Genomic DNA, 15,208 nt, shown 5'->3' on the forward strand with positions numbered 1-15,208 from the left:
AAAAAAGCAGCAACAGAGAATATGCAAGTAACTACCATCAGAAATGAAAATATGGATATTACTGCTGACCTTTACAGATATTAAAAGGATTATAAGGCAATACCGAAAATAATTGTACAGAAACAAATTATATATTATAGATATAAATTAGAACAAATTCCTAGAAACACACAAATTATCAAAATGGACTGAAAAAGCATTTAAAAATCTAAACAGACCCTAGCAAGTAAAGAGATTGAATTAGTAATCCAAATTCTACCTACAAAAACATCTTGAGTCTGATGCCTTTACTGGTGAATTCTACTAAACACTTAAAAAATAATGAACACCAATTCTTCTCAAACTCTTCCAAAAAAATAAACAGAAAGGATAATTTCTAGTGCATTCTATCAGACAGCATTACCTTATTATCAAAGCCAAAATAAGACGCCACAATAAAAGAAGACAATAGACCAATATCCCTTATTAATAAATATGCAAAAACCCTCAAATATACTAGCAAATCAAATCCAACAGCATATTAAAAGGATTACACATCATGACCAAGAGAGATTATCCTAGGAATGTAAGGATGGTTCAACATAAGAAAGTCAATATAATAAATCACATTACTAGAATGAAGGGGAAAAATTCCATGATCAAATCAATTGACTAAAATAAAGCATTTGATAAAATTCAACCCTCTTTCATGATTAAAATACTCAGCAAACTTAAATAGATGGAAACTTTCTGAATATGAAAAGGACATTTATTAAAAACCCATAACTAACATCATACTAAATGGTGCAGGAATGGAAGCTTTCTCCCTAAGACTGAAAATAAGACAAGTATGCCTATTCAATGTTGATCTCCAACATTGTACTGGAAGTTAAGTCAGGGCAACTAGCAAGAAAAAGATATACAAATTAGAAAAGAAGAGGTAAAATAAATGACATAATGTATATATAGAACCCCCCCCCCCAAAATTAATAGAGCTACTGAATGAATTCATCAAAATTACAGGGTACAAGATCAACACATAGAAATTAGTTGTGTTTTTATAGAAAAGCAATAAACAATCTGAAAAAGAAAGTAGTAAATTTATTCCATTTACAATATTATCCAAAAGAATAAAATATCCACAGGTGAATTTAACCAATGAGGTGAAAGACGTTAAAGAAGACCCAAATAAATTGAAAGACATCTTGTCTGTGTGGATTTGAAGACTTAATATTGTCAAGATGGTAATACTATTTAAAGTGATCTACAGATTCAATACAATTCCTATCGAAATTCAAACATCCATTTTTTTTGCAGAAAATGGAAACATCAATTTATGAATTCACATGCAATTGCAAGGATCCTTGAATAGTCAAACCATAATGAAAAAGAGAAATAAGATTGAAGGATTCACACTTTCTGATTTCAAAACTTACTACAAAGCTAAAGTTAATCAAAACTGTGGTACTAGCATAAATATAGACATTTAAACAGTAGAATTAAGAGTCCAGAAGTCAACTCATACATCTATATCCATTTGATTTTTGACAAGGTTGCCAAGTGCATTCAATAGGAGAAATAATAGTCACTTCAACAAATGATGCTGACACAACTGAATATCCACATGCAAAAGAAAAAAAATGATATTTACCTCATACTATATACAAAAAGTGACTCCAAATGATCAATGGCCTAAATATAAGGGTTAAACTGTAAAACTATTACAAGAAAATGTAGGAGTAAATCTTCATGACAGGGAATTAGGCAGTCAATTCTTCAATATGAGCCCGAAGTATGAGCAACAAATGAAAAAGATAAATTGGACTATGTAAGAATTTTAAAACTTTTGTCCATCTAATGACATTACCAAGAAAACAAAAACACAGCCTACACAATGGGAGAGAATATTTGTAAATCACATATCTGAAAAAGATCTATTATCTAGGATATTTAAAGAACACATACCTTACCAACAAAATGACACACAACCCAATTTAAAATTAGGCAAAGAGGGCCGGGCGCGGTGGCTCACGCCTGTAATCCCAGCACTTTGGGAGGCCTAGACGGGCGGATCAAGAGGTCAGGAGATCGAGACCATCCTGGCTAACGCGGTGAAACCCCGTCTCTACTAAAAAAAAACCAAAACATTAGCTGGTGGTGGTGGTGGGCGCCTGTAGTCCCAGCTACTGGGGAGGCTGAGGCAGGAGAATGGTGTGAACCTGGGAGGGGGAGCTTGCAGTGAGCAGAGAGAGCACCACTGCACTCCAGCCTGGGCGACAGAGCGAGACTCTGTCTCAAAAAAATAAAATAAAATAAAATAAATAAATAAAAAAATAAAATAAAATATGGCAAAGAATACATATAAATGTTATATATCTCTACAATTTTTAATCAATAAATAAAAGGTAAATCTAAAAAGAGGCAAAGGATTTGAAGACAGATTTCTGTAGGGCAGATATGAAATCATCAACAAGCACATTCTGAGATGCTCAATATCATATGCATTAGGGAACTGCAAAACGACAATGAGATACTGCTTCACATCCACTAGAATGGCTGTAATTTAAACAATGGAAAATAACAAAAGAACATGGAGAAATTGGAGCCCTTGTATATTGCTGGAGGGAATGTAAAATGGTGCATCTACTGCAGAAAACAGTTTTGTGGTTTGTAAAAAAGTTATACATAGAATTAGCCTAAGATTCAGCACTTCTACTTCTGGGTATATATCCTAAAGATTTAAAAACAGGTACTCATACAAATACTTGTACAGGAATATTCATGGAAGCATTATTCATAACAGATAAAAGGTACAAACAACCCTAACGTCCTTCAGTGGATGAATGGATAAACGAACTTGGTGTATAAAATAGAATGTTACTTAGCTTGAAAGGAATGAATTACTGATACATGCTGAAATATGGATAAACCTTGAAAACATTATGCTTGTGAAAGAAGCCAGAAACAAAAGGTCACATATTGTATGGTTCCGTTTATGTGAAATAATTGGCACATGAAAAGACATACAGTTAGAAAACAGATTGGTGATTGCTGGGGACCTGTGGGGCAGGGAGGGGAAATAGGGAGTGACTGCTTAATGAGTACAGGTTTATCTTTTGGGGTGATGAAAATGTCTTGGAACTAGATAGAGGAAGATGGTGGTTGTACAACATCGTGAAATGTTAAATGTGCTGAATTATACACTTTAAAATGGTTAATTTTGGTCGGGCGTGGTGGCTCATGCCTGTAATTCCAGAACTTTGGGAGGCCCAGGCAGAGATCGCTTGAGCTCAGAAGTGCGAGGCCAGCCTGGGCAGCATGGTGAAACCCCATCTCTACCAAAAATACAAAAAAAAATTAGCCAGGTATGGCAGTGCGCACCTGTAGTTCCAGCTATTCAGACGGCTGAGGTTGGAGGATCACTTGAGCCTGGAAGGTTGAGACTGCAGTGAGCCAAGATCCTGCCACTGCACTTCAGCCTGGGTGACAGAGTGAGACCCATCTCAAAAAAGAAAAAGGTTAATTCTATATTACGTGACTCCTACCTCAGTGAGAAAATCTATAAAGAAGCCATTATATTCTGGTAACATTTAAAAATGGATGGGGTGAAATGGAAAGTTGTATTATTCACTGACCAATTAGGACACAGAAGCCACACAGTAATTTTAACAGGGGAGGTTAAATGTAAAGAGTTAATTATGATGGATTACCTACTAATGGAAAAAGAAAATTTTGAAGAATACAGGAAGAGCAGAAATAGGGAGGAGCCCCTGCCTTTATAGTTGAGGCAAAGCAACCCAGGAAGGGACATAGATGGAAGAACCTACCTCTCAGGCCTGAGATCCAGACCTTGTTGGGGAGGATGGCAGTGGTCTGAAGGAAGGTGGAAGTGTTTGCTGAGGTCCCCACATTGTGGAACTCACTGGTAACACTCAGCAAGGGTCATGCATTGGGAGGCTCCCTTCCACCACGACCCACGGTGATGTGTTTGGAAGGTGCCTTCTGGGGGAAGCTGCTCGTAGAGAAGCGCTGTTGACGCTGAACACTGCGGAAGTTTACATGAACTAACAAAGTGCAGAAGTTACACTGCACTAACAGACTTAATATTTTCTCCACTGACGAAGAAATTGTTACAAGGGTTTCCTCCATTATTGTACAGCAGGATTAAAAGGGGGATTTTCAGTTGAGAGACAGATAAATTAATAATTGGCACAAAATTATTCTAATAAAGTGAGTTTAGATAAAAGAGTTTACACAGGGGATCTCTTGCTGCTATAGTAGCTTCCTATATTCATGTGATTACTGAATTGTCACCTTGGTTTGTAATGTTACCTTCAATCATCTGGAAGTTGAAAGGATACATTCCTTAGAAGAAAAAAAAGTTATTAACAATCATTTTTTTTAAAAATGGGCATATCAAACTATAATGCTCGATTGAAGGTATTAGATTAAAATGTAATAATTAAATTAAAAATATTTGTATCAGTGACATGTTTATTGATAATTAAGAATATAATCTGCCATTCAAACTTTCATTATTTTTAAGGGTGCCTGTATAAGTAGTAAGATGACAGCTAGTTATACTGGAAAGCACACTAAAATAATTATCTCTAAAATGCTAAAAATAAAAGCATCCAGATTTTGATCCAGTTGACTACCCATAGCGTTAACTATTATACAAATAAATGTTAGGGCACATTTGTAGCATCCCTATTAAAAATGATTACTTTTTCTAGCATTTTTAGAGCAAAATATACTGTATCAGAAATACATTATTGCAATAGAACATTGTTTAAAGGTTAATATTTTATGGGTTAAAAATTCCTGTCTCAACTTTGACATTTGTTTTTGAAAAATGGGCTTCAGTTCAACATTTATATAGCAGCAGGAGACCGTTATCTTGTGACAACACTTCATCGCATTGACATTATCTGTTAATTATCTTTGCCATCACTAATTTTGAGCCTGGTGTGCTGTATATGCTGGCTCTTACCGTTGTATGCTTGCTCTTTCTTTTCTCACTGATGAGTCTGGAAAAAATACAAACCTTAATTAAAAGTGAAACTCAGACAAAGATTATACTTTGCACAAGATTTCTGGAGACACTACGGTCACCCAGAGTAGTTTAAAATAGTCTTCAGTATTCAAAATTGCCTCTAATATGCACTGTCTAGGTTGTACTCTATAATTCCTCTCTCCGCAACACATTTTTCCCTTTCAAATGACCTCTGAGTGTAATTCCATATAGCTTTACCTAAATGTCTCCGATTTCATGATTATTCTCTACAGATATTTAATGAGCATTTATTCTTTAGGAGTATAATCAATCATAGGTCATTTTGGGGGATGATAGACCACATCAAAAATAGAAAAATGGATAAGAAAAAACCTGTTCTAAGAAAATTACAGCCTTGTAGAAGAGATACATCTTTTCCAAAGTATATAAATAAATGTATATTGTCCTTAGAATTGTCATCTTGCTTCTGGCAGCCTCTGCTTTAATTCCCCTATCCCATCTTCTTGTCTCTTTAGACCAATTTGTTTGTTCAGATCTTCTTGTTCTCCTTAGGGCAGGATACACTACATCCTTTCACCTGTCATGCTCTCTAGAAGGGAATATATTGTACCATGTTTCTAAATTCTGCCTTCTTAACCACTCATCTCTGCCATAGACAGTCATCCTTGGTGCTCTAATTCTCAACTAAGGGGAAGGGAATGTGATTCTGAGCCTGAGCCGTACACTTGCCAGTGCCTTGACTGGCCCCGTATCCCTCCCTTTATCTTCCTGTGACTGCGTCCTTACAATTCTGTCTCTTCTCAGTTCACATGTCCTTTCCTGGAAGAGACATTACCCAAACGCCCTATCTTAAGTAGCTTATTTTCCCAACTCCCAAGTTTCAATCTCCCTCAATTCCACTATTCTGACTTACATTCTTCATCACATTTATGACTCTCTGAAATGGTAATATCTTTTCAAATACTTACTGATTAATGTCTGTGTTCTTCCATCACAATGTCAACACCACAAAGATGAAAACTTCTCTTACTTGACTTCTCTATTCCTACTACCTAGAATTCTGCCTGGCACATGGTAAAAACTCAAATTATGTTTGCCAAATGCATGAGTGAGTGAGCCTCATCCTAACCCCACGAGGGGAATGTTTTGTATTTGGACACAACATCTTTCATGGGTGACTGTGTTCCTTCATGGAGAATCCTTCCCGTTGATTGAAGATCCCCAGAATTGGAAGTCTTTCGAATTAGCACTGACCAGGAGTGTTACTTGCAGAGCAAACAATCCTATCTTAGTCACATGCTGTTCCCAGATTTTGTGGCTGCACATACAGGTTTCGTACATTAACTCTTTCGGGTCCTTCGGAGTACTACTGCCCAGTAGTTCTTTCTGAAGAAAACCTTTAATAGACAGTTCTGCTTTGGAAAAAAAAATGAAATGAAAGCTGCTGGAGATTGGCAGAAGATAAAGAAAAATAGACACATGTGCTTGCAGAGTAATCTGAAAGAAAGCTGAATGCGTGGTGGAATGGATTTCATTTCTTCAGTTTATGAGAGTAGCATTTCATACACTAAAATTTCCTTTTTGCATTACTTCCTAAGTTACATTAATGATCACTTTCTTGTTCTTTCATTCAGCACACATGGGCAATGTAGAATTATAGAACATTTTATTTTTAAGAAACACAGTCTGGCCAGGCATGGTGGCTCACGCCTGTAATCCCAGCACTTTGGGAGGCCGAGGCGGGCGGATCACAAGGTCAAGAGATCGAGACCATCCTGGCCAACATGGTGAAACCCCGTCTCTACTAAAAATACAAAAATTAGCTGGGCATGGTGGAGTGCGCCTATAGTCCCAGCTACTCAGGAGGCTGAGGCAGGAGAATCACTTGAACCCAGGAGGCGGAGGTTGCAGTTAGCCAAGACTGTGCCAATGCACTCCAACTTGGCGATAGAGTGAGACTCCATCTCAAAAAAAAAAAAAAAAAAAAAAAAAAAAAAAGAAAGAAAGAAAAAAAGAAACATGGGTCTTTTTTCATTATATAATACTCATTAGCAGTTCTACAACAATATTCTAATTTTATTTCCTATTTTCTTACTTTCATACATCTTTAGATGAAAACCAGTTGGTTAGTATGCCTAAGTAACTGTGACTCTTGAAACTTGTCTTTTTCAAGCCTTTACTGAGATATTGTCTACATATCTAGAGCCTCCCAAACTGCTTTTTACAATTTCAAAAATCCTATATTGTATATTTTCTAAGACTGTCTATGTTGAATATGGTATGGTAAAGTAACCATGACTATAGGAGGAAATGAGAATGAGGTTTGGAAGGAAGAAATTTATTACACATACAAGTCCCAGTGAGGGGTTACTGCATGCCTGCAGGGCCACCAGAGAAGTGTCAGATTTTGGTTAAGGTGGTGGAAGACAGTGAGGGGAAAGTTGACCAGAGCCTGTATTAAAACTAAAATATAAAGGAAAATGCCTAATTACCAGTATACAAAAACATTTAGTAAAGGAGGAAAACTCTGTAAATACAGTAATAAAGCACAAACAAATGATTGCTATAAAAGGAGATTCATTTTAGTGGACAAGTAGATCAATAAAATCCTGGCAATGAGCCCATCAGTTACTGATGCTATTAAATTGCCCTTTTATCAGTCTTCTCATTACTTGGAAACAGTTTTAAAGAGCAAAGTGTAAGTTTTGTGTGTGTGTAATAGTACCTTTAAAACAGGTACAATGGAAGGCTTACTGTGTTTTTCTTATGACTCACATGTATTTAGTATAAACATACAACACCATAGTGTTTTAAAAAGCACTTAGGCTTTCTTAATCTAAGGAATATTCACAGAACAGTATATTTCTCATAAGTTTATATTACTAAAAAGCAACTCGGAAGACTGATTGATATTACTGGTTTTTTAAAGATGAAAAATTTGAGGTAAAGGAAAAAGTCAAATAACCTGCTCGAGTTTGCATAGTTACTGAGATTATACATACACGATTTATAGCTTAGTGCCTGATTCATAGGAAATAATCAACAGATTATAGATAGGCATTATTTAAAAAATAGCCAAGGTATAAAAATGTACTATTTGACCACAAATGTGAAATATTCCCTGGATAGTTAATGAAGTGCAACTGAACTTTCTTACTTTTTGAGATATATATATATATATATATATTTTTTTTTTAATTATACTTTAAGTTCTAGGGTACATGTGCACAACATGCAGGTTTGTTACATATGTATACTTGTGCCATGTTGGTGTACTGCACCCATCAACTCTTCAGCACCCATCAACTCGTCATTTACATCAAGTATAACTCCCAATGCAATCCCTCCCCCCTACCCCCTCCCCATAATAGGCCCTGGTGTGTGATATTCCTCTTCCCAAGTCCAAGTGATCTCATTGTTCACTTCCTACCTATGAGTGAGAACATGTGGTGTTTGGTTTTATGTTCTTGCAACAGTTTGCTGAGAATGATGGTTTCCAGCTGCATCCATGTCCCTACAAAGGACACAAACTCATCCTTTTTTATGGCTGCATAGTATTCCATGGTGTATATGTGCCACATTTTCTTAATCCACTCTGTCACTGATGGACATTTGGGTTGATTCCAAGTCTTTGCTATTGTGAATAGTGCCTCAATAAACATACGTGTTCATGTGTCTTTATAGCAGCATGATTTATAATCCTTTGGGTATATATATACACCCAAAGGATCATATGGTACTTCTAGTTCTAGATCCTTGAGGAATCGCCATACTGTTTTCCGTAATGGTTGAACTAGTTTACAATCCCACCAACAGTGTAAAAGTGTTCCTATTTCTCCACATCCTCTCCAGCACCTGTTGTTTCCTGACTTTTTAATGATTGCCATTCTAACTCGTGTGAGATGGTATCTCATTGTGGTTTCGATTTGCATTTCTCTGATGGCCAGTGATGATGAGCATTTTCTCATGTGTCTGTTGGCTGTACGCATGTCTTCTTTTGAGAAATGTCTGTTCATATCCCTTGCCCACTTTTTGATGGTGTTGTTTGTTTTTTTCTTATAAATTTGTTTGAGTTCTTTGTAGGTTCTGGATATTAGCCCTTTGTCAGATGAGTAGATTGCAAAAATTTTCTCCCATTCTGTAGGTTGCCTGTTCACTCTGATGGTAGTTTCTTTTGCTGTGCAGAAGCTCTTTAGTTTAATGAGATCCCATTTGTCAATTTTGGCTTTTGCTGCTGTTGCTTTTGGTGTTTTAGACATGAAGTCTTTGCCCATGCCTATGTCCTGAATGGTACTACCTAGGTTTTCCTCTAGGGTTTTTATGGTATTAGGTCTAACAGTTAAGTCTTTAATCCATCTTGAATTAATTTGTGTATAAGGAGTAAGAAAAGGATCAGTTTCAGCTTTCTACTTATGGCTAGCCAATTTTCCCAGCACCATTTATTAAATAGGGAATATTTTCCCCATTTCTTGTTTTTGTCAGGTTTGTCAAAGATCAGATGGCTGTAGATGTGTGGTATTATTTCTGAGGACTCTGTTCTGTTCCATTGGTCTATATCTCTCTTTTGGTACCAGTACCATGCTGTTTGTCTTGTAGTATAGTTTGAAGTCAGGTAGCGTGATGCCTCCAGCTTTGTTCTTTTGACTTAGGATTGTCTTGGCAATGAGGGCTCTTTTTTGGTTCCACATGAACTTTAAAGAGATATTTTTAATTGTGCATTTTAATGTGTGTATGACTGTGCTTGTCTATTTCAGTCATTTTCAACATAAAATATTTTATGGTTCAATCCTAAAGTAGAAGACACAGGACAGTCTGGTATGTAAGGATATAATATCTCCAATGGGAAAATATTTTTCTGTACTTTTAATGAAATGCAGGCATAGTCTCTCCTAATCAGGCTTTATTTAGGCTTGAACTGGTACGTTAAGTGGGAAAAAGTTAATATCACTTAAAATTACCTGCTTTTACTTACTTAAGGAATATTTGAGTCACTGTGTCATGATAAAATGCATTTTAAAGTAAAAACGTTGTTAAGGAAAGGTCATAATGTAATGTCAACAGGTTCAGGTCTTCATAGACATAATTTATTTCCGAGCATTAAGTTCATAATAGCATAACCTCTGAATATATGCCAAAAAAAGACATAACTATAAACATCGGTGGACAAAGTAATCAACATCATGTGAGATTTCAACATACTCTTCTAAATAATTGACAGATCAAGCAGACAAAATTAATAAGAATATAAGACAATTAATAACCTTAATGTAATGGATAAATATAGTAAAAAGTAGGAAGCCCATAACTCTCTTAAGCATTCATGGAATATTTATCATGTTTACCAAAATTGACAATTAATGTGTCATAGATTCTCAAACTTTTCAGATAACTGATAAACATTAACTATAGAAACAACATGCTCTGATTATGTAGTTCAGTTAATTATAAATGAATAAGTTAAAAATGGCATTCTAAATATGTTGTAGAGCAAGGAAGAATTTATAATGCACATAACGTTTTCAGCAATGCACTTAATATACTGCATTACAACATGTGGAGTGCAGCCAAAATAGTACTTTGAAGGAAATATGTAGTCTTCAATGCATATAAAAGACAAGAATAAGTACTCAAAATCTAGAAGGTAAGCATCTAAACTAAGAAGCTAGAGAAAGAGAATGCAACAAATGCAATAATAGAAGGAAAAAGAAAATATAAAAATAAAATTTAATGAAACAGGAATTTTCAACTTTTGGCATGTCAGAACAGTTGGTACTAGACTTGCCTTCTTATTGCAAAAATAAATAAATAAATAAGTAAACAAACAAACTGGAAGATAAAATGCAATCATATGCTACATTATAATGTTTCAGTCAATGACAGATTGTATATATGACAGTGGTCCCATGAGATTATAATATTGTATTTTTATTGCACTTTTATATGTTTGGATATGCAAATACTTGACATTGTATTACAATTGCCTACAATATTTAGTACAGTGACATGCTTTATGTGTTTGTAGCCTAGAGCAATAAGCTATATCATATAGCTTAGATGTGTAGTAGGCTAACTGTCTAGGCTTGTGTAAGTACACCTGATGATATTCAAACAAGAAAAATCACCAGACAACACATTTCTCAGAACACGTCCTTATTACTAAGCAATGAATGACTGTATATGAAACAATGATTTTCAGACATTAGGCAACAGGCATCAAAAGATTATTCTCCCTGAGAGAAAATAAAGTAATGAGGTGAGTTGCAAAGAATACTTTAAGTTTCTGTCTGAAGGCACTTCCTGAACCTTGGTCCCAGAAGGGCCCAGCCTTGCAGTAAGACTAAACTGATGTCAGAGAAAAGGCAGCACTAGTCTCTCTCTAGCAAAGTGACAAACAAACAAAAGATCAAGCTTAACTTAACTGACTGATAAAGTTTCACACTATTTAAAGGAAGACCAAAAAATCAAGAAACTAAAAAATACACTGTTTAATTCAAAAATTACTATGTATTCTGGATATTTTAAAAAGTGAAAATACTCTCATATTATTTTACAAATTCAGCATAACCTTGCCAGCAAAACCATATGCAGAGAGCATGGCATGTAAAAATTGTAGGCTAATATTAATCATTAAGGTAGGTCCAATTATCCAAAGGAAAATATAAACAAACCAGTAATAAGTGAAAAGGAAAACTCAACAGTACCAAGTAAATTTATTTTAAGAATGGAAGAATGATGTAACATTATGAAAACCAGCATATTATTGTAATTCCCCACATTAACAAATCAAAGAGAAAAGTATGGGAGGGAGGTGGAGCAAGATGGCTAAATAGAATATCCAGCAATTGTCCCCCACCTTCCAGAGAAACACCAAATTAAACAACCATCCGCACAAGAAAGCAACTGCATAAGAACCAAAAATCAGGAGAGCAATCACAGTACCTGATTTTGACATCATATTAAGGAAAGAGGCACCAAAGAGGATGGGAAAGACAGTCTTGAATCACCTACCCTAACCGCCGGCAGCAACTCTGTGGTGCAGAGAGAGAATCTATGCATTTACAGGAGAGAGAGCACAGTGATTGTGAGACTTTGTATTGGAACTCCAGGTTGCCCTGTCATAGCAGAAAGCAATATAGGGCAGAATTTGGATGGCATCCACAGAAAGAGCATTTAGACCAGGTCTAGCCAGAGGGAAATCTTCCATTTCAGCAGTCAGAACCTAAGTTCTGGCTAGCTCTACCACCACGAGCTAAAGTGCTCTGAGGTTCTAAATAAACTTGAAAGACAGTCTAGGCCATAAGGATGACAATTCCTGGGCAAGTCCTGGTACTGTTTGGGGCCTGGAGATAGTAGACTTGGCCTGCATATGACCCACCGAGGCACCAGTTGTAGCCAAGGGAGTGCTTGTGTCACCCATCCCTCAACTTCAGGTAGCATGGCTTGCAGCTCCAGGAGGAGAGGGAAGCATAAAGAGGACTTTGTCTTGCAACTTAGATACCAGCTCAGCCACAGTAAAATAAGGGATCAAGGAGAGTCCTGAGGCCCCTATTCCAGGCACAGCTCCTGGATGACATTTCTAGACCCACCCTGGGCCAGAATTCCCTGGCCCTGAGGGGAATGATGCAGTCCTGGCAAAATTTACCACCCACTGACTAGCGAATCGTTGATCCTGGAATAAATATCAGCAGTAGTCAGAAAGCAGTTGCCATGGATGTTGGGCAAGATTCAGTATTGTGCTAGATTCAGATCTAATCCAGCACATTCTCGGCTTTGGTTGTCACAGGGACATACTCTTTCTTTTTGAGGAAAGGAGTGGGAAGAATAAAAAAGACTTCGTCTTGCAACTTGGATGCCAGCTCAGGACGGTAAAATAAAGCACCAAGCAGACTCCTAAAGTCCCTGATTTTATGCCATAGCTCCTAGAGGGGTTTTTAAGATCTAATCTGGGTCAGAGGAGAACCAGCCCTGAAGGGAGAGACCAGGCCTGGCAGGACTCATCACCTTCTGAGTAAAGAGCACATGGGTCTTGAATAAACATCAGTGGTAGCCACACTGTAGTTGTCACAGGCCTTAAGTGAGACCCAGTACTGTGCTGGCTTCAGGTGTGACTGAGCACAACCTTAGTGGTGATGGCCATGGGAGTGCTTGTATTTTCCCTCTTCAAACTACAGGCAGCTGAGCATGGAGAATGAGAGACTCTATTTGTCTGAGGGGAAGTAAGGGAAGAGAAGAAGAGGCAATGCATGGCAATCCAGGAATTCTCCTAGCTCTTGCCTGAGACCAGCAAAGTGGTACCTCTATGAGTCTACAAGAGTCACAGTATTACTGGACTTGGGTTATGCCCTAATGTACATATGGCTGCAGTGACCAAAGACTTAGGACACAACAATCAATTCCCTTTGAATACTTGGAAAGCCTTCTCAAGAAGCACCGGTACAGACAAGCCAAGACTATGAAGATTAGAATAAATTTCTAACTCTTCAGTGCCCAGACATCAATAAACAATGATAAGCATCAAGACTTAAGGAGAGAGGCACCAAAGTGACCTCACCAAGTGAACTAAATAAGGCAACAATGACCAATTTTGGAGTGACAGAGATATGTGACCTTTCAGACAGAGAATTCAAAATAGCTGTTTTGAAGAAGCTCAATAAAATCCAACACAGAGAAGGAATTCCGAATCCTATTAGATAAATTTAATAAGGAGATTGGGATGATTTAAAACAATCAAGCAGAAATTCTTGAGGTGAAAAATTCAATTAATAAACTGAGGAATGCATCAGAGTCTCAACAGCATAATTGATCAAACAGAAGAAAGAATTCGTGAGCCTGAAGACAGACATTGAAAATAAGGTCACAGGAGACACAAAAAGAATAAAAAGGAGTGTAGCACACCTACAAGATTAGAAAATAACCTCCAAAGGGCAAATCTAAGAGTTACTGGCCTTAAAGAGGAGGTAGAAAGAGAGAGATTAGGGTTAAAGTTTATTCAAAGGCATAATAACGAGAGCTTTCTAAACCTAGAGAAAGATGTCCATATTTAAGTACAAGAAGGTTACATTGTAACACCAAGCAGATCTAACCCAAGTAAGACTGCCTCAAGACATTTAGTAATCAAATACCCAAAGGTCAAGGCTAAAGAGAGGATCCTAAAAACAGCAAGATAAAAGAAACAAATAACATATAATGGAGCTCTAATACATCTGGCAGCATATTTCTCAGTGGAAACCTTACAGGCCAGGAGAAAGTGGCCTGACATATTTGAAGGGCTGAAGAAGAAACTTTTACCATGCAATAGTATATCCAGTGAAAGTATCCTTTAAACATGAAGGAGAAATAAAGACTTTCCCAGACAAACCAAAGCTGAGAGATTTCATTGACACCAGACTTATCCTACAAGAAATGCTGAAGTAGTTGTTTTGTCTGAAAGAAAAAGACATTAGTGAGCAATAAGAAATCATCTGAAGGTACAGAATTCACTGGTAATAGAAAATGCACAAACACAGAATTTTGTAACAATATAATTGTGGTGTATAAAATATTCAAATCTTTGCTAGGAAGGCTAAAAACAAAACTATTAAATGTAGCAACTACTACAACTTTTTAAGACATAGAAACTGTAATAAGACATAATTAGGAAGAACAAAAACTAAAAAAGTGGGGAGATGAAATTAAAGTACAAAGTATTTACTAATTTTCTCTTTGCTTATTTGTTAGTCTGTTTTCGTAATCACAGTTAAGTTGTTATCAGTTTATATAATGAGTTGTGAGATGTTATTTACAAATCTCATGTAAACTGAAATCAAAAAACTCACAGCAGTTGCACAAAAAATATAAACCATAAAATAAAACACGATGCCCATGAAAAATCACTTTTACATAAAAGGAAGACAGGAAGCAAGGAGGGAACAAACAAAACATGAAATAACCAGAAAACAAATAACAAAGTGGCAGGAGGAAGTATTTACTTATCAATAATAACATTGACTGTAAATTGGTTAGGATCTTCAATGAAAATGCATAGAGTGGCTGAATGGATTTTAAAAAAAAAAAAGTAAGACTCAATGAACTGTTGCCTAGAAGAAACACACTTCACCTGTAAAACAAGCATAGACTAAACATAAAGTAATGGAAACACATGTCTCATGTAAGTGGAAACCAAAAAAAAGCAGGAGTAACTGTACTTATATTAGATAAAATAGATTTCAAAGA

The sequence above is a fragment of the Macaca thibetana genome, chromosome 11, assembly GCF_024542745.1.
Source record: "Macaca thibetana thibetana isolate TM-01 chromosome 11, ASM2454274v1, whole genome shotgun sequence".
In the NCBI taxonomy this organism is placed as follows: domain Eukaryota; kingdom Metazoa; phylum Chordata; class Mammalia; order Primates; family Cercopithecidae; genus Macaca; species Macaca thibetana.